This window comes from Schistocerca gregaria, chromosome 5 (assembly GCF_023897955.1).
Source record: "Schistocerca gregaria isolate iqSchGreg1 chromosome 5, iqSchGreg1.2, whole genome shotgun sequence".
In the NCBI taxonomy this organism is placed as follows: domain Eukaryota; kingdom Metazoa; phylum Arthropoda; class Insecta; order Orthoptera; family Acrididae; genus Schistocerca; species Schistocerca gregaria.
In genome coordinates this window covers 483,076,445-483,096,500 of record NC_064924.1, presented here as the reverse complement: position 1 = coordinate 483,096,500, position 20,056 = coordinate 483,076,445, and positions in this window count along the sequence as shown.

Sequence of the window (20,056 nt, the reverse complement as noted above, 5' to 3'; positions counted from 1 at the left end):
GTCTCCTCTATTGTGGAATCTGGTGGTGAACGAACTCATTGAGGAACTAAATTCTAGACAATGCTTCTGCCAAGGATACGCAGATGACTTTGTCATAGTAATACTTGGCAAATTCACTGACACAGTTAGGAATATGGCACAAGGACGATTGGACATTGTACAGAAATGGTGCATTAAACAGGATCTGAGAGCTATTCCTAAGAAGACTGTTGTGGTACCATTTATGAAGAGACATATTCAACACTAAAGTTGGAATCTACAGCTTTTCGATGAAACTCTACCTGTGAAGGGGATAGTGAAATATCTAGCAGTAATCTTGGATGAGAAGTTAACTTGGATCTGTCACATTAAGAGCATGTGCTCCAAGGATAGTGAGTACTAGGAGGGCTTGTGGCAAAAACTGGGGCCTAAGCTCCAGGAGTATGCACTGGATATATACCACAGTGGTTAGACCTAGGATTTACTACGAGGCCATAGTGTGGTGGAAGAAGGTAGAACAGCAGGTTGCTGCTAAGGAGCTTGCTAAGATGCAGAGATTGGCTTGCTTAGCCATAATGGGCAGAATTAGCAGCACGCCAACCACTGGAATGGAAGCCATGCTGGATATGCTTCCACTTCACCTTTGGGTCAAGATGGAGGCAGCAGCTGGGGCACAAAGACTTAAAACTGGAAAACCTGGGTCTCATTCAGATATCCAGAATCACAAATTATCATAGTGAGTGAGGTAAATATAGGAATGGCTGGGGAAATGCCTGCTGACTATATAATAACTCCCAACTGCTTCGACAAGCCTTACAACAAAATAATTGGAAGTGGGGAGCAGTGGGAAAAAACAGTTCGCACCATATGGGGGACGTCATTTGGTTCACCGATGGGTCAAAAACAGACCAAGGCATTGGGGCAGGAATGTACGGGGTTCAGCCAAGACTGGAGAGCATCATCTCTCTAGGAAATCTGGCCTCTGTATTCCAAGCTGAAATTACTGCAATCAGAGCATGTGTGGAGGAGAATATGCATAGGTGCTGCAATAATCATAGCACCTACATCTGTTCAGACAGCCAGGCAGCCCTGAAATCATTGGCAGCTCCTGCAACAAGATCTAAGATTGTTCTGCAACAATCTTAGATCTCTGGTGGAGCTAGGGGGATGCAATAGGCTAAACCTAGTGTGGGTCCCTGGCCACTCAGGGATCTGTGGCATTGAACAAGCCGATAGATTGGCTAGGATGGGGCCAACAACTCCATTTATTGGACTGGAATCTGTCCTGACAATCGCCAAGGCTATGATCAAACTAGAACTACGGCTTAGGAAACAGCAAGTAGGATATTGGACCAAGGTCCATAAACTAAAACATGGAAAGGTAACCATGCCCAAGCCATGTTTTAAAAGAAGCTCTGTAATCCTGGGATTGAACAGGAAAGAGATCAGACTCATGACTGGGCTGATGATCGGCCATGGGAATTTCAAAAAACACCTACACACAATGGGTATAATGGGAGAGGACCCTAAATGTAGGATCTGTGATGAGGGTGAAGAAACTGCATCACACCTAATCTTCAAATGCATGGCATTGGAGAGTAAAAGATACAGAATCTTCGGGACAACTAGACCTGAAGAAATTGTGTCTGACAAAAAACTGGTAGAGCGACTTCTTGCGCTATTTAAGAGCACTGGTTGGCTTTACTAGATATACTGGGAGTGATACCGCACAATAAACCTAGTTTTGGTGCGGGCAGTGGTGGGTAAGACCTAAGCTGTTTTAGCTTCCCTGTTAAAATCAATCAATCAGTCACTCCCTCCAAATCCAGAAGAATGGGGTCGTGCAGGGCTCTGTGTTGAGTGTAGCTCTATTTTTAGTGGCCATTAACGGTCTAGCAGAAGCAGTAGGGCCGTCCGTCTCACCCTCTCTGTATGCAGGCGAATTCTGCATTTCGTACTGCTCCACTGATGTTGCTGATCAGCGCCTAGAGGGAGCCATCCACAAGGCACAGTCATGGGCTGTAGCCCATGGCTTCCAGTTTTTGGCCACAAAGTCGTGTGTTATGCACTTCCTTTGGCATCATACCATTCATCCAGAACCAGAACTTTACCTTACTGACGAACCCCTCACTGTAGTCGAGACATATTGATTTTTAGGACTGGATTTTGGTGCCCTATTGACTTGGCTTCCTCACCTTCTCAACCCAGTGCACCACCGTGGCATTCAAATAACAACGGGAGCTTTTAGGATGAGTCCAGTGACCAGCGTCCTGGCAGAGGCTGGAGCCCCTCCATTGGAGGTCAGGCGTGTGCAACTACTCGCCAGTTACATTGCACATGTTCGTATTCTCCTGCGCATCCAAATTACAGTCTCCTTTTCCCACCCATGGTGGTTCATCTCCTACATCGGCCACCCAGGTCAGGGGTTACAATTGCAGTTTGTGCCCGATCCCTTCTATCTGAACTTGAGTCATTGCCTTTACCATCTATACTTGAGGTCCATTCATGTACACCTCCATGGTGTACACCTAGGCCATAGCTTTACCTGGACCTTTCACATGGCTCAGAGGACTCAGTTCACCCCATGGCTCTCCGGTGTCACTTCCTCTCGATTCTTGACATGAACTGAGGCCATGAAATGGTTTACACTGATGGCTGATGGTCACGTCAGCTTCATATGTCCATGGAGGACATACTGAACAGCATTCCTTGCCCAATGCTTGCAGTGTTTTCACTGCAGAGCTGGTGGCTGTATTTCGTGATCTTAAGCACATCTGTTAATGCCCTGGAAGTCGTTTCGTCTGTGTACTGACTCCCTGAGCAGCCTACAAACTGTCAACCAGTGCTACCCTCATCATCCTTTGGTAGCAACCATCCAGGAGTCCATCTATGCCCTGGAATGGTCTGGTCATTCAGTGGTGTTTGTGTGGACCCGACGGCACGTCGGAATCCCAAGCAATGAACTTGCTGACGGGCTGTCCAAACAGGCTACATGGAAACTGCTTATGGAGATCAGCATTCCAATAACTGACCAGTGTTCATTTTTACACCAACAGGATTTTCAGCTTTGGGAGTCAGAATGGTATAGTCTCAGTATGCAGAACAAACTGTGTGGCATTAAGGAGACTACGAATGTGTGGCAGTCCTCCATACGGGCCTCTCGCAGAGACTCTTTGGTTCTCTGCCGGCTCCGCACTGGCCACTCTTGGTTGACACATGACTACCTCCTGTGCTGTGAAGACCCACCTCAGTGTTGCTGCAGCACCTGGTTGACAGTGGCCCACTTTCTGGTGCAGTGTCCCACTTTGACTCCCCTGTGACAAAATCTTCGGTTACTGGACTCGTTGCCACTAATTTTATCTGACAGTGCCTTATCTGCTGATATCTTGTATTCATGAGGGTGGGTTTTATCATTTGATCTAAGTTTTAGCAGATGTCCTTTGTTCCTCTGTGTCCTCCATTCTAACAATTTTAGGGCAGAGGTTTTAATGTGTTGCAGAGTGGCTGGCTTCTCCTTTTTATTCTCATGGTCAGCCAGCCATGGTAATTCGATTTGTCGTTTTAATCGCTTCTACCTGTTTCTTGCATTCCTGTGGTTTTCTTACCTCCTTTTATCCATTTATGTGTTTGTTGTCCTTCTGTCATTCTTGTGGTCCTTCTTTTCTCTCCATTTTGTGTTGTCAGGCTCACTTGTTTCATCACCCTTGTGCCATTGTTTTATTCAGAATGGCATTGCTTTATTCGGAACAAGGGACCAATGATCTAGCAGTTTGGTCCCTTCCCCCTCTTTTAAACCAACCAATCAACACACCAGGCCTGACCTGAAATAGATGCTATAGGTTTCAGCACATCAAAGGCGTGTCACCAGTGCAGACAGGTTGGTCAAACACATGTAGCACAAGCTACACAGCACACCTGCAGATTATATGTCCTAGACAAGTTGTCAAGCCAGTATTTTCTTATTGATGCTGGCCCAGAGATGAGAACCCATCCCAAAGAAGCAACTCAAGTGGAGATAGAAAAATCTCCGCTACCAGTCACAATAAAAGGTTATTTATTTGTCACACGACTGGTTTCGGGCTTACACCCATCCTCAAGTGTACATTGATGTACATGTTTATATTGCTGGAGATCACTGTATAAATCCAAAAAAATTATTTGCTGGTCACTAAACAGATACAAGTGGGACAATTCTAAGTGGCAATCCAGCATTTGTCAAAAATATATCTGTTCTTACATAAAGATGAAGTATCATTATTACAGTTATGCTTTGGTGACAGTTTTTCCACTTAGTTACACACTTATTATCATTTTCACATCCATATTTCAGTTTTATAAAGTTTAGCTGCATGTTTCACTATTACAATGTGCACTCATGAAATACACTGTGCTCACATACAAACATGTGGGCTATGCTCAAAGAACTTAGATGTAGCAGGTGTAACGATGTTGCTCATACAGAAACAGGTGTGCTACCGTCAAAGAACTTAGCCACAGAAAGTGCAAGGGTGTTGCGCATATAGAAACTTAAAAAGCTATTATAGACTGCGAGGTTTTTTGATACACATTGTGAATTTTTTTATCCGCTTTTTTGTCAGGGAAGTTAGATCAAGGGAGTACAATGATGTTATATATATGAAATTACTAAAAACTATTACAAATTAAAAATGACAGCTAGTGAAATATGCAGCTAAACTTTATAAAACTGAAATGTGGACGTGAAAATGATAATAAGTGTGCAACTAACTGGAAAAACTGTCACCAGAGTGTAACTACAATAATGATGCTTCATCTTTATTTAAGTACATATATATTTTCGACAAATGCTGCGTTGCCACTTACAATTGTCCCACTTGTTTCTGTTTAGTCACCAGCAAATATTTTTTTTTATTTATACAGTGATCTCCAACAATATAAACATGTTCATGAATGTGTAAACACGTGAGGATGGGCGCAAGCCCGACACCAGTCATGTGACAAATAAATAACCTTTTATTGTGACTTGTAGCAGAAATTTTTCAACACCCTGTAAAGGAACAGTAATGAAGCTCAACAGCATCCACTATGGATAAAATTCATTCAAGTGGAGATGTCAGATACTATACTCTGGCTGTTCACAGCCAATGACATGCACTTCAAACCATATGGCACAGTTTTACTCTACTAGATATCAGACTGCACAAAACTTTGACCTGGTATTTTACAATCGTGGATGTAAATGAGTTGATACCAGGTGCAGATTTTTTAAGACAATCCACCTCTTTTGACCTATCAAATAGCAAACATCATCACACTAGCAGCAGGGAGCCAGTGACAGGCATCATCAGAAGACTGTCTACACATACTTTTATTTGGTGTGTTTCCAGAATGACGACCAAAAACCAATTCAGCGATACATACCTTTTTTTGAAATCAAACTTAGATGCTATGAGTTAGAAGTATGAAGATGAAAAAGAAGAGAAGCAAAAATTATGTGATTAAAACCAAGATTTAACATCCAAATTGTCTTCCAAGACAAGGGAATTGGGTATGGCTAAGATGTGAATCATAAAATTGAAACAGTAAAGTGCTCTTTCCAGCAAATTATTTGTGAAACACCTGCCAATAGATGTTGTAACAACTATGGGTGGTTCATGTGAGCAACCAGAGAAAATGGCATCAGGTGAAATCGCATATTAGGTGATTGAACACAGTTTAGTCCAGCAACATGCCGAAAAAAATGATGAGGACTCTTGTTCCATAATGCAAATCAGTGCTGCAATGCAAATAACAGTGTATGTACTACCACTCCGAATATTACCAGTGTCACCAGTGTTACAAGTGTACCTAAGACAAAGACATGGAAGATGCCACCAAAATCCAAAGTAAATCACTGTCACCAGAGGCAGTCTAAGAAGTTCCACTGTGGCTGAGACAGTAAGACACTGACCACAACCACCCTTCACACCATGAATTGGTCCATAAGGTTCCCCATTACCATTGTCAATATGAGTTGGACTAGGGGTACACCAAACTACCCTCTTACACCTAATAAATGGCCCAATTGTGGTTCTGCAAAAACAGCTATCCACAACAACAACTGGTCAGAAGTTAACATCACAGCAATTGTCTGGTCTTGCTCTACTTTTCAGCCTACCACAGCATGACTTATCATGCTTCAGTGCCTGCCATCACCAGCCTGTCCAACCTATGCTCCACACTGAAGTGAAGGCCTCTTTGGGTGTTTCGCTTTCTGAGTGATAGCTTACTGTGTACAAACTCAGTGTATGATTATCTTTTTGTCAGAATTATTTGAATTGAAATATATCTCTGGAGGGCTGCAAGAGAGTTCAGTTTGTTCTTTGTTTTGCATTGGTGTAAATGTATTGTCCATTTGCATGCTATTATATGAATAAATACTGCCAATAATTTACCTGTAACCAACTCAAGTGTCCTTTCTGCTACCAACATACCTGGAATCACACATCCCAGTAACTTTAAAAGATTGTCCAAAAAATGTGATGTTTGATAATTATACTAATCAAGATATTGGACATAATATCAGACTCACGAAGATGATGGCTGAACAGGGCTACAACTGATTCACAGGAAACAGTTTGAGTCATAATCTTACAAAAAGTCACATTAAAAAGTTTCAAAGAAGCAAAAATGGGATTGTGATAGGTGCAGCGGGTGGTGCAAGCTAGAATCAGGAGGCATGGAGAAGGTTTGCAGGTTGACGAGTAGCAGCTTGGAGGGAGACAGACAGTTTTCTGCCTAGGAGTGTGGGAGGGTGGGAGGGATGGAAGCTGCACAGGCCTGACATATGATGCACAGTTATTGGAGTCAGTGGCACATGGCACGCACTGAAGATGAAGTGAGGGCATGAATTGGGAGGTTTTTTTTATGCCATTCTCACTCCCAATCTGTTGTCTGAAGGATCATATCCCTGTGGAAGAGCAAAGTGCAAGAGCTGCCCAATCCACCAACCCAGCAGTTCCTACTCCAGTCCTTTCACATGCTGGCTCTATCCCATCAGAGGCCAGACCACCTGCAAAAGCAGCAATGTCATATACCAATTCTGCTGTAAACATGGCACAGCTCTTTATGTTGATATAACTACCAACCAGATGTTCACCAGGAAAACTTGCTGAGAACAAAGTTGACCACCCGGTGGCATCCATCTGAGCAATATATATATATATATATATATACGTGTGTGTGTGCGCGCGGATGGATATGTGTGTGTGTGTGTGTGTGTGTGTGTGCGCGCGGATGGATATGTGTGTGTGTGCGAGTGTACACCTGTCCTTTTTTCGCCCTAAGGGAAGTCTTTCCGCTCCCGGGATTGGAATGACTCCTTACCCTCTCCCTTAAAACCCACATCCTTTTGTCTTTCCCTCTCCTTCCTGAAGAAGCAACCATCGTTTGCGAAAGCTAGTAATTCTGTGTGTGTGTTTGTGTGTTTTGTTCATTGTGCCTGTCTGCCTGCGCTTTCCTGCTTGGTAAGTCTTGGAATCTTTGTTTTTAATATATTTTTCCCATGTGGAAGTTTCTTTCTAAAACAAAGATTCCAAGACTTACCAAGCGGGAAAGCGCCGGCAGACAGGCACATTAACAAAACACACAAACACACACACAGAATTACTAGCTTTCGCAACCGATGGTTGCTTCTTCAGGAAGGAGAGGGAAAGACGAAAGGATGTGGGTTTTAAGGGAGAGGGTAAGGAGTCATTCCAATCCCGGGAGCGGAAAGACTTCCCTTAGGGGAAAAAAAGGACAGGTGTACACTCGCACACACATACACACACATATCCATCCACACATACACAGACACAAGCAGACATATTTAAAGGCAAAGAGTAAGGGCAGAGATGTCAGTCGAGGCGGAAGTACAGAGGCAAAGAAGTTGTTGAAAGACAGGTGAGGTATGAGCGGCGGCAACTTGAAATTAGCGGAGGTTGAGGCCTGGCGGATATCGAGAAGAGAGGATATACTGAAGGGCGAGTTCCCATCTCCAGAGTTTGGATAGGTTGGTGTTGGTGGGAAGTATCCAGATAACTCGGACGGTGTAACACTGTGCCAAGATGTGCTGGCCGTGCATCAAGGCATGTTTAGCCACAGGGTGATCCTCATTACCAACAAACACTGTCTGCCTGTGTCCATTCATGCGAATGGACAGTTTGTTGCTGGTCATTCCCACATAGAATGCGTCACAGTGTAGGTACGTCAGTTGGTAAATCACGTGGGTGCTTTCACACGTGGCTCTCCCTTTGATCGTGTACACCTTCCGGGTTACAGGACTGGAGTAGGTGGTGGTGGGAGGGTGCATGGGACAGGTTTTACACCGGGGGTGGTTGCAAGGGTAGGAGCCAGAGGGTAGGGAAGGTGGTTTGGGGATTTCATAGGGATGAACCAAGAGGTTACGAAGGTTAGGTGGACAGCGGAAAGACACTCTTGGTGGAGTGGGGAGGATTTCATGAAGGATGGATCTCATTTCGGGGCAGGATTTGAGGAAGTCGTATCCCAGCTGGAGAGCCACATTCAAGGTCTGATCCAGTCCCGGGAAGTATTCTGTCACAAGTGGGGCACTTTTGGGGTTCTTCTGTGAGAGGTTCTGGGTTTGAGGGGATGAGGAAGTGGCTTTGGCTATCTGCTTCTGTACCAGGTTAGGAGGGTAGTTGCGGGATGCGAAAGCTGTTTTCAGGTTGTTGGTGTAATGGTCGAGGGATTCAGGACTGGAGCAGATTCGTTTGCCACGAAGGCCTAGGCTGTAGGGCTGTAGGGAAGGGACCGTTTGATATGGAATGGGTGGCAGCTGTCATAATGGAGGTACTGTTGCTTGTTGGTGGGTTTGATGTGGACGGATGTGTGCAGCTGGCCATTGGACAGATGGAGGTCAACGTCTAGGAAAGTGGCATGGGATTTGGAGTAGGACCAGGTGAATCTGATGGAATCAAAGGAGTTGAGGTTGGAGAGGAAATTCTGGAGTTGTTCTTCACTGTGAGTCCAGATCATGAAGATGTCATCAATAAATCTGTATCAAACTTTGGGTTGGCAGGCTTGGGTAACCAAGAAGGCTTCCTCTAAGCGACCCATAAATAGGTTGGCATACGAGGGGGCCATCCTGGTACCCATGGCTGTTCCCTTTAATTGTTGGTATGTCTGGCCTTCAAAATTGAAGAAGTTGTGGGTCAGGATGAAGCTGGCTAGGGTGACGAGGAAAGAGGTTTTAGGTAGGGTGGCAGGTGATCGGCGTGAAAGGAAGTGCTCCATTGCAGCGAGGCCCTGGACGTGCGGGATATTCGTGTATAGGGAAGTGGCATCAATGGTTACAAGGATGGTTTCCGGAGGTAACAGACTGGGTACGGATTCCAGGCGTTCGAGAAAGTGGTTGGTGTCTCTGATGAAGGATGGGAGACTGCATGTAATGGGTTGAAGGTGTTGATCTACGTAGGCAGAGATACGTTCTGTGGGGGCTTGGTAACCAGCTACAATGGGGCGGCCAGGATGTTTGGGTTTGTGAATTTTAGGAAGTATGTAGAAGGTAGGAGTGCGAGGTGTCGGTGGGGTGAGGAGTTTGATGGAGTCAGGTGAAAGGTTTTGTAGGGGGCCTAAGGTTCTGAGGATTCCTTGAAGCTCTGCCTGGACATCAGGAATGGGATTACCTTGGCAAACTTTGTATGTAGAGTTGTCTGAAAGCTGACGCACTCCCTCAGCCACATACTCCCGACGATCAAGTACCACGGTCGTGGAACCCTTGTCAGCCGGAAGAATGATGATGGATCTGTCAGCTTTCAGATCACGGATAACCTGGGCTTCGGCTGTGGTGATGTTGGGAGTAGGATTAAGGTTTTTCAAGAATGATTGAGAAGCAAGGCTGAAGTGAGAAATTCCTGGAAGGTTTGGAGAGGGTGATTTTGAGGAAGAGGAGGTGGGTCCCGCTGTGATGGAGGACGGAACTGTTGCAGGCAGGGTTCAATTTGGATAGTGTCTTGAGGAGTTGGATCATTAGGAGTGGGATCAGGATTGTTTTTCTTCGTGGCAAAGTGATATTTCCAGCAGAGACTACGAGTGTAGGACAGTAAATCTTTGACAAGGGCAGTTTGGTTGAACCTGGGAGTGGGGCTGAAGGTGAGGCCTTTGGATAGGACAGAGGTTTCGGATTGGGAGAGGGGTTTGGAGGAAAGGTTAACTACTGCATTGGGGTGTTGTGGTTCCAGATTGTGTTGACTAGAATTTTGAGGTGTTGGGGGGAGTGGAGCTGGAAGTGGGAGATTGAGTAGATGGGAGAGACTGGGTCTGTGTGCAATGAGAGGAGGTTGAGGTTTGTTGGAAAGTTTGTGGAGGGTGAGTGAGTTGCCTTTCCGGAGGTGGGAAACCAGGAGATTGGATAGTTTTTTGAGGTGGAGGGTGGCATGTTGTTCTAATTTGCGGTTGGCCTGTAGGAGGATGCTATGTACAGCCGGTGTGGATGTGGGAGAGGAAAGATTGAGGACTTTGATTTGGGATAGGAGTTGACGGGTGTGTTCATTGGCTGAGTCGATGTATAGGTGTAGGATTAGGCGGGTGAGGGCTATGGATTGTGCTGTTTGGAACTGGTATAAGGACTGATGGAAAGAAGGATTGCAGCCAGAGATGGGAACTTTAAGTGTGAGGCCTTTGGGAGTAATGCCAAATGTCAGACAAGCCTGAGTAAATAAAATATGGGAGCGTAATCTGGCTAGGGTGAAGGCATGTTTGCGGAGGGAATGTAAATAAAATTTAATGGGGTCGTTGTAGGGATGTTGTGAGGTTGACATGGTATTAGTAGGTGGAAAGGGTAATATGAGGTTAAAGTGAAAGTAAATAGAGATTTATATAGGGAGAGATAAAGGTGTGAAAAAAGTCGAAAAAGTGTTGGTTTGAGATGAGCTATGTTGATCATGTGCAGAACTTAGGTTGCTGAACAACAATGGGTGCAAAGGTTGGGTAGTTATGTTGTCTCCAGATCACGTTAAAGGGTGGGGAAATTCAAGAAAATTTCGGAAAAAAAAAATTCGTAAAAAGTTTCGAAAAAATAATTTCCGAAAAAATAAAATTCGAAAAAAATTTTGGAATAAAATCTCGAATTATATGTGTGTAAATGTATTCAAAGGACTGGTTATGTACTGGCAGGTTATGAGAATGAGGCTAACAATTGTTTGATGAAGAAATAATGACGTGTAAACCTGTGGGAAGCTGCTAAAAAATGATCGGTTATGTGGGAAAGACGGGAATGGAAATAAAACGAAAGTTGTTGGAAAAAACTGAGATGGTTGTGTAATGGGTGAAAGGAACTGAAGCTGTGAAATAGTATTCACGAGTTTACACGAAATGTTTGTAAACTTGGAACAATGGATTTTATAGCGGCGGTTATGTTGAAAGCGTTGAAAATTTTAGGTTATGGTTTGGAAGTAAATTACATATTATTGAGTATAATTAGGCAGGATAAAATGTATGGTAGATAACGGAAAAATGGAAGATGAATACAAAGTGAAACTTCTTGTACAAACGAAAGGAGAAAGTAAGACGATAGAGAAGATTTCGAAATGCAGCAGAGACAATAACAAACGTAATTGTTGGGTTCAAATTAATGATGATGTAAATAAAATAGAAAGAAACTTCCACATGGGAAAAATATATTAAAAACAATGATTCCAAGACTTACCAAGCGGGAAAGCGCCAGCAGACAGGCACATTAACAAAACACACAAACACACACACAGAATTACTAGCTTTCGCAACCGATGGTTGCTTCTTCAGGAAGGAGAGGGAAAGATGAAAGGATGTGGGTTTTAAGGGAGAGGGTAAGGAGTCATTCCAATCCCGGGAGCGGAAAGACTTCCCTTAGGGGAAAAAAAGGACAGGTGTACACTCGCACACACATACACACACATATCCATCCACACATACACAGACACAAGCAGACATATTTAAAGGCAAAGAGTAAGGGCAGAGATGTCAGTCGAGGCGGAAGTACAGAGGCAAAGAAGTTGTTGAAAGACAGGTGAGGTATGAGCGGCGGCAACTTGAAATTAGCGGAGGTTGAGGCCTGGCGGATATCGAGAAGAAAGGATATACTGAAGGGTGAGTTCCCATCTCCGGAGTTCGGATAGGTTGGTGTTGGTGGGAAGTATCCAGATAACTCGGACGGTGTAACACTGTGCCAAAATGTGCTGGCCGTGCATCAAGGCATGTTTAGCCACAGGGTGATCCTCATTACCAACAAACACTGTCTGCCTGTGTCCATTCATGCGAATGGACAGTTTGTTGCTGGTCATTCCCACATAGAAAGTGTCACAGTGCAGGCAGGTCAGTTGGTACATCACGTGGGTGCTTTCACACGTGGCTCTCCCTTTGATCGTGTACACCTTCCGGGTTACAGGACTGGAGTAGGTGGTGGTGGGAGGGTGCATGGGACAGGTTTTACACCGGGGGCGGTTGCAAGGGTAGGAGCCAGAAGCAGATAACCAGAGCCACTTCCTCATCCCCTCAAACCTAGAACCTCTCACAGAAGAACCCCAAAATTGCCCCACTTGTGACAGAATACTTCCCGGGACTGGATCAGACCTTGAATGTGGCTCTCCAGCAGGGATACGACTTCCTAAAATCCTGCCCCGAAATGAGATCCATCCTTCATGAAATCCTCCCCACTCCACCAAGAGTGTCTTTCCGCCGTCCACCTAACCTTCGTAACCTCTTGGTTCATCCCTATGAAATCCCCAAACCACCTTCCCTACCCTCTGGCTCCTACCCTTGCAACCGCCCCCGGTGTAAAACCTGTCCCATGCACCCTCCCACCACCACCTACTCCAGTCCTGTAACCCGGAAGGTGTACACGATCAAAGGGAGAGCCACGTGTGAAAGCACCCACGTGATTTACCAACTGACGTACCTACACTGTGACGCATTCTATGTGGGAATGACCAGCAACAAACTGTCCATTCGCATGAATGGACACAGGCAGACAGTGTTTGTTGGTAATGAGGATCACCCTGTGGCTAAACATGCCTTGATGCACGGCCAGCACATCTTGGCACAGTGTTACACCGTCCGAGTTATCTGGATACTTCCCACCAACACCAACATATCCAAACTCCGGAGATGGGAACTCGCCCTTCAGTATATCCTCTCTTCTCCATATCTGCCAGGCCTCAACCTCCGCTAATTTCAAGTTGCCGCCGCTCATACCTCACCTGTCTTTCAACAACTTCTTTGCCTCTGTACTTCCGCCTCGACTGACATCTCTGCCCTTACTCTTTGCCTTTAAATATGTCTGCTTGTGTCTGTGTATGTGTGGATGGATATGTGTGTGTATGTGTGTGCGAGTGTACACCTGTCCTTTTTTTCCCCTAAGGGAAGTCTTTCCGCTCCCGGGATTGGAATGACTCCTTACCCTCTCCCTTAAAACCCACATCCTTTCGTCTTTCCCTCTCCTTCCTGAAGAAGCAACCATCGGTTGCGAAAGCTAGTAATTCTGTGTGTGTGTTTGTGTGTTTTGTTAATGTGCCTGTCTGCCGGCGCTTTCCCGCTTGGTAAGTCTTGGAATCTTTGTTTTTAATATATTTTTCCCATGTGGAAGTTTCTTTCTAATATATATATATATATATATATATATATATATATATATATATATATATATATATATATATATATATATATATATATATATATATAGAGAGAGAGAGAGAGAGAGAGAGAGAGAGAGATTCCATGTGGGAAAAATATATCTTTCCGCTCCCAGGATTGGAATGACTCCTTACCCTTTCCCTTAAAACCCATTTCATATCCCATGCACCCTCCCACCACCACCTACTCCAGTCCTGTAACCCAGAAGATGTACACGATCAAAGGCAGAGCCACGTGTGAAAGCACCCACGTGATTTACCAACTGACCTGCCTACACTGTGAAGCTTTCTACGTGGGAATGACCAGCAACAAACTGTCCATTCGCATGAATGGACACAGGCAGACAGTGTTTGTTGGTAATGAGGATCACCCTGTGGCTAAACATGCCTTGGTGCACGGCCAGCACATCTTGGCTCAGTGTTACACCAACCTGTCAGAACTCCGGAGATGGGAACTTGCCCTTCAGTATACCCTCTCTTCCCGTTACCCACCAGGCCTCAACCTCCGCTAATTTCAAGTTGCTGCCGCTCATACCTCACCTGTTATTCAACAACATCTTTGCCTCTGCACTTCCGCCCTGACTGACATCTCTGCCCAAACTCTTTGCCTTTACAAATGTCTGCTTGAGTCTTTGTAGGTGCAGATGGATGTGTGTGTGTGTGTGTGTGTGTGTGTGTGTGTGTGTGGTGTGTGTGTGTGTGTGTGTGTGTGTGTCCTTTTTTCCCCCTAAGGTAAGTCTTTCCGCTCCCGGGATTGTAATGACTCCTTACCCTCTTCCTTAAAACCCACATCCTTTCGTCCTTTCCTCTCCTTCCCTCTTTCCTGATGAAACAACCGTTGGTTGCTAAAGCTTGAATTTTGTGTGTATGTTTGTGTGTCTATCAACATGCTAGTGCTTTCATTTGGTAAGTTACATCATCTTTGTTTTTTGATATATATAAATATTACTCCAAAAGCTAACAGGTTTTCCTTCTTTTTGGTGTGCGCGTGTTTGCAATGCAGTGCTTCTGCTTTTTGGTGAGGGTCTTCTTTACCCCTACAATATTTACATTCATCAGGAGATCTTTAGAGACATAACGGAATGCAAGTGCTGTGTTTAGTGTCACCCAGAAGAAATCTGTGGAGGTAGGATCTCAATGCTGCATATAGTCCAGTCTGGCAGGTGGCATATCAATTTTAGCTGAACTAGGTGAATTATGAGTGTCCTTGGAAACAAGTCCAAGAAAATCCTTGTGCCATTAGACACCTGATTTCTGTGCAATAGTTGAATCTGTTCACAGGGAAGCACATAAACTCAAACTCAAATCTTTCAAAATAATTTCAGTGCACTCACTGAGCAGTTTAGATACTACTATGGCTTGAGGAATGTGGTATGCATTTAGTGGAACTCAGATTATTAAACACATCATTTCCCATCAAACCATAACCTTTGATAGGTATGTGAAAGATCTACTGCAAACATTTTTGAGAGAAGTAACTTCTAACAAAAATGCCTACAGTTATTTTATTCAGGACAATGCAAGAGTACACTCCACCAATGCATCTTTTATCGCAAATAATACAAAACAGGAAAACATCTTAAAGTAATGAAATTAGTCCAATGATATGTATTAGCACTTTTAATGAAAAATACTAAAATTACAAAAACAATGTCTTATAGTGAGGGTTACCAGTTCACAGAAGAACTGCATGAGTTTTTTTCTAAGCTAAACACAGTGGAGCACATATTAATGTTATAAAGTTGACTGAAACTTTTCGACTATGTCCTTGGCAACTGACATTTTTTAAGAGACTGCCTCAAGAAGATAGGATGAAAAAACAATTTCTCCATATGCCTTATGATCGCTGATCACCTTGAGTCCCATGCATGTTTACTGGTTGCAGCAGTTCTCTCACATCAATTCAGGAATACAATGGCTCTCCATAATGTGCAGTAGGCCATCCACTGTATTACTTGTGATAATTCTTCCTACTGCTTGATAAGTCCTCCCTGGTTGTTAGTAAAATCCCATGGACGTTGACTTACAGTATATCCAGGGTGTTCAGAAATTCCCATTACAAACTTCTAGGACTTGTAGAAGGAAGTGGGTACATAATGGTTGGTATACAAACCCCTATCTGGAAATGTACCATTTCTGTTCTACAACAGTTTCAGTTCAGACGTCTAACTCATCCAATTATGCTTGAACAATTGAATTAAGCATGACACAGTACTATTATTAGGAGACAGTTCAAAAGGAAACCTAATGAAACATCCATCTTTCACTTGAGCACATTTGTTTGTATCAACACTTAAACATTATTTGTTTACATTGTTCCAAAACAAAAAAGAACCCAGCATACTGTATGTATGGAACAGTACTGATGTATTACAACAGCAGCTTGATGTGGCGACCACCAGTGTTGCTACATATGTTGTACCTAAGCATGTGAGGGTATACTCTCTCCATCCCACCTGGTGTCTCTTACGTTTCTAGTGTAGCGACCAGAGCCTGTGCCAGCACATCTTCCTCTGTTTCTACAGAAGTCTCATAAATAAACCTTTGCATATGATCCCATAAGAAGTAATCCATAGGAATTAAATCCTCCAATCCTGGTGACCATGCAGTTGAACCATCTTGGCCATTGTTCGCTGAGGTGTCTGAATCGCACATGAGAAGTGAGGTGGTGTACCATCATACTGAAACCACATTTCCTGATGGACATTTAGTGACACAGCTTCCAAGAATTGGTCCAATATGTTTTGTAGGAAGACCAAGTATGCAGGACATGTTAGCCTGAGTAACTTACATTCATCTGTGAACAAATCTAGACATGGAAACAGGGGTGTAATGATGCAGCAGTGCAGGAACGACATGCAGTAGGCAATGTGTTGTGGAAAATGGCTGGACCCACTGTGTGTACTCTGTGTAAATGGTGCGGATGTTTTGAGTACTCATTGAGGGGTTCTTTTCAATGGCAGTAGACAATTCTAGGCAATTACAAAACCAGTAGTAAATGGGCTATCTGACCATGACATGCAACACCTAACATTAAATTTTGAAAATTGTCAGGATAAACATCTATCAGAACTGAGTATAGAAGGCCAATGAAACAGTCAAAAACTGAGAAATTTAGGAGATTGCTCAAAGAAAGTAATTGGTTGGATGTTTACAGCATCCAAGACACAAATGGAAAGTACAAAACATTCATTAATGAAGTTAGCACCTTATCTGAAAATTGTTTCCCCCTGAAAGTAACTCAGATTAAGTAGAAGTCAAATAAGAAACTATGGGACCACACAAGGGATAAAGATATCATGTGAGACAAAAAGGAAACTCTATCTGATACATAGTGACACCTTTGATTCTAGCTATATAGCTCATTACAAAAATTACCGCAAAATATTGAAGAAGGTTATCCCGAAATCTAAACACCTGCATTATGAAAAGAAGATAAATACATCCAGCAATAAAATAAAAACAATATGAGATATAGTTAAGTCAGAGACAGGTAGGGCCAGAAATGAGGAGAAACAAATAGCTCTAAAAATAAATGAAACACTGGTAACAAATGCATGTTGTATTGCAAAACCATTTAAACAAGTATTTTGTCTCTGTTACTGATAGCATGGGGTTGTCAGGTTCAGTAAATAATGCAATGGAATATCTGAGACCAGTACACACAAGCAATCTCAGTAAAATGGAATTGACACTTACTTCACCCATGGAAATAGAATCCATCATAAAGTCCTTGAAATCAGAGAATTCTAGTGGTTATTATAACATATCAACAAAGTTAATAAAAGAGTGTTCATGTTAGCTTAGTCATATCTTAAGTTACTTGTGTAATCAATCACTTGTCACAGGAACATTCCCAGACTGGCTTAAATATGCTGCAGTTATAGCTCTCCAAATGAAAGGTGACAAAGAAATGCCATCAAATTACTGACCGATCTCACTTTTGCCAGCTTTTTCAAAAATCTTTGAAAAGGTTATGTCTACTTAAGCACCTTAGTGAAAATAACATACTGTCAAAGTCACAGTTTGGGTTTCTTAGGGGTTCTGATATTGAGAAAGCTATTTACACTTACAGCAAAAATCTCCTTAATTCATTGGACAACAAATTAGAGGCAACTGGCATATTCTGTGACCTGTCAAAGGTGTTTGACTGTGTGAATCACAGCATTCTTTTATGTAAATTAAAATATTATGGCATCACTGGTAGTGCTGCAAAGTAGTTTCTGTCATATCTTACTAATAGAAAACAAAGGGTGTCATTACATAACACTTCAGCAGTAGACAATCAGACATCCTCTGACTGGGAAGAAATTACATGTGGTGTTACCCAAGGTTCCATACTAGGACCACTACTGTTTCTTGTGTATATTAGTGACCTGTCATCTGTTACATTACCAGATGCCAAGTTTGTCTTATTTGCAGATGATACAAACATTGCAATATATAGTAAATCAAATATAAATTTAGAAAGGGCAGGTAATCAAATTTTTACTGACATTAATAAGTGGTTCATAGCCAATTCATTGTCATTAAACTTTGAAAAGACTCACTATATGCAGTTCAGAACTTCCAAGAGATTTCCTTCTGGTGTGTGTATAAAATATGATGACATGGAAATAGGAGAAGCTGAGAGTGTAAAATTCTTGGGATTACAACTTGATAATAAATTCAGTTCAGAGCAGCATACTAACGAACTGCTAAAGCGCCTAAACAAGTCTGTGTTTGCAATGCGAATGATGTCAGACATAGGAGATATAAATATTAAAAAACTGGCATATTTTGCTTATTTTCACTCCATTATGTCATATGGTATCATATTTTGGGGTAACTCCACAAACAGAGAAAAAAGTTTTAGAGCACAGAAGAGTATAATAAGAGTAATGAGTAGTGTAAATCCATGAACATCATGTCGAAACCTATTCAAAAAATTTCTGCATATTAACTGCAGCTTCTCAGTATATTTATTCCTTATTGAAGTTTGTTGCAAATAATACATCTCTTTTTCCAACTAACTGCTTAGAACACAGTATCAATACTAGGAATAAGAACAATATACATAAAGATTTAAAATCACTTGCTCTTGCCCAGAAAGGAGTCCAGTATCAGGCAATGCATATTTTCAAAAAGTCACCAGCAACCATTAAGAGTTTAGTTTCAGATAATACACAATTTAAACATAATTTAAAAGAACTTTTGATGGCCATCTCCTTCTATTCCATCCAAGAGTTTCTCAACAAGTGCAGTAGACCATTTTAATGAAAATTTATTATACTTTAATTTTTGACAATACTTGGTTGTAACAGCCAAGTAACTACCTACTGTGTGAATGATGGATGTATGGAAAGCAGATGTAAGTCTTAAGTCTGCAAATAGCGGAAGTTTAATTTTAAATCTTGTACATAATCTGACTGTTCTTAACTGAGGAATTTTTGACAATACTTGGTTGTAAAAGCCAAGAAACTAGCAAATAACAGAATGATGGATTTAATGAAAGCAGATGTAAGTTTTAAACCTGTAAATATTAGAAGTTTAAATTTAATTCATGTACATAATTTTAATGTTTATTGACTGAGGATCATTAAAAATAAAGAAACTCAAGTTTTTCTAATTACATTTTTGTAATGTATTTATCTGACATGTTCCACACCCAGGAGGATTCCCTCTTTTATGGGTCTATGGAATGAATAATTAATCTAATCTAATCTGATCTATTTTTCTGACAGCTTGGATGACAGTGGACCAGCGATATTACATGTTTACATAGTTACCATTATAAATAAGTGATGTGTGAAATTCAGTTGTTTTTTCTATTTTTATAGGTTTGGTTCTAATTAAGTTTTTGCATTGAGTTTGCTTTAGTTTTATTTGGTATTTTTATTTTAAATTTTTAATTTTTTTCCTAAAAAAGACAGGATATGACAGCAGTGATATTACATGTAAGGTAAAAACACATAACAATGTCTTATAACTTTTCTGGTCATATTTTACAGACCATTACATTAAGACCATCACTTACTTATGTACTTACAGAGCACCTGATAGTGGCAAAATGCTGAAATGGGCTCATCATGAATGATATAAAATAAAAACAATTTACAGAGCAGTGTAGCTGGCTGTTATTCATAATAATCATATATTAGTTATTGTGCCAGCTTGCATCTTTGCAAGAACCAGCCACGAAATGTGCAACCTTCTCTTAACCTATTACTGTGACCGGATGAAATCCAGTCTTCAGGCCCATATTACTGAGAAGGAGCTCATCTGCCCTAATTTTCTTTTTCTTGGGGGGGGGGGGGGGGGGGTGCTACAGGAGCTTGTCATCTTACATGACACTGTCAAGGTAAAATTATGTCACTGTGACGCATGTAGAATTTCACCATTGCCTGAAACGTCCAAACCAATCTTACAAAGCCTGGGCTGCAGAATTACTCAGGTTGAGCCATCATTGC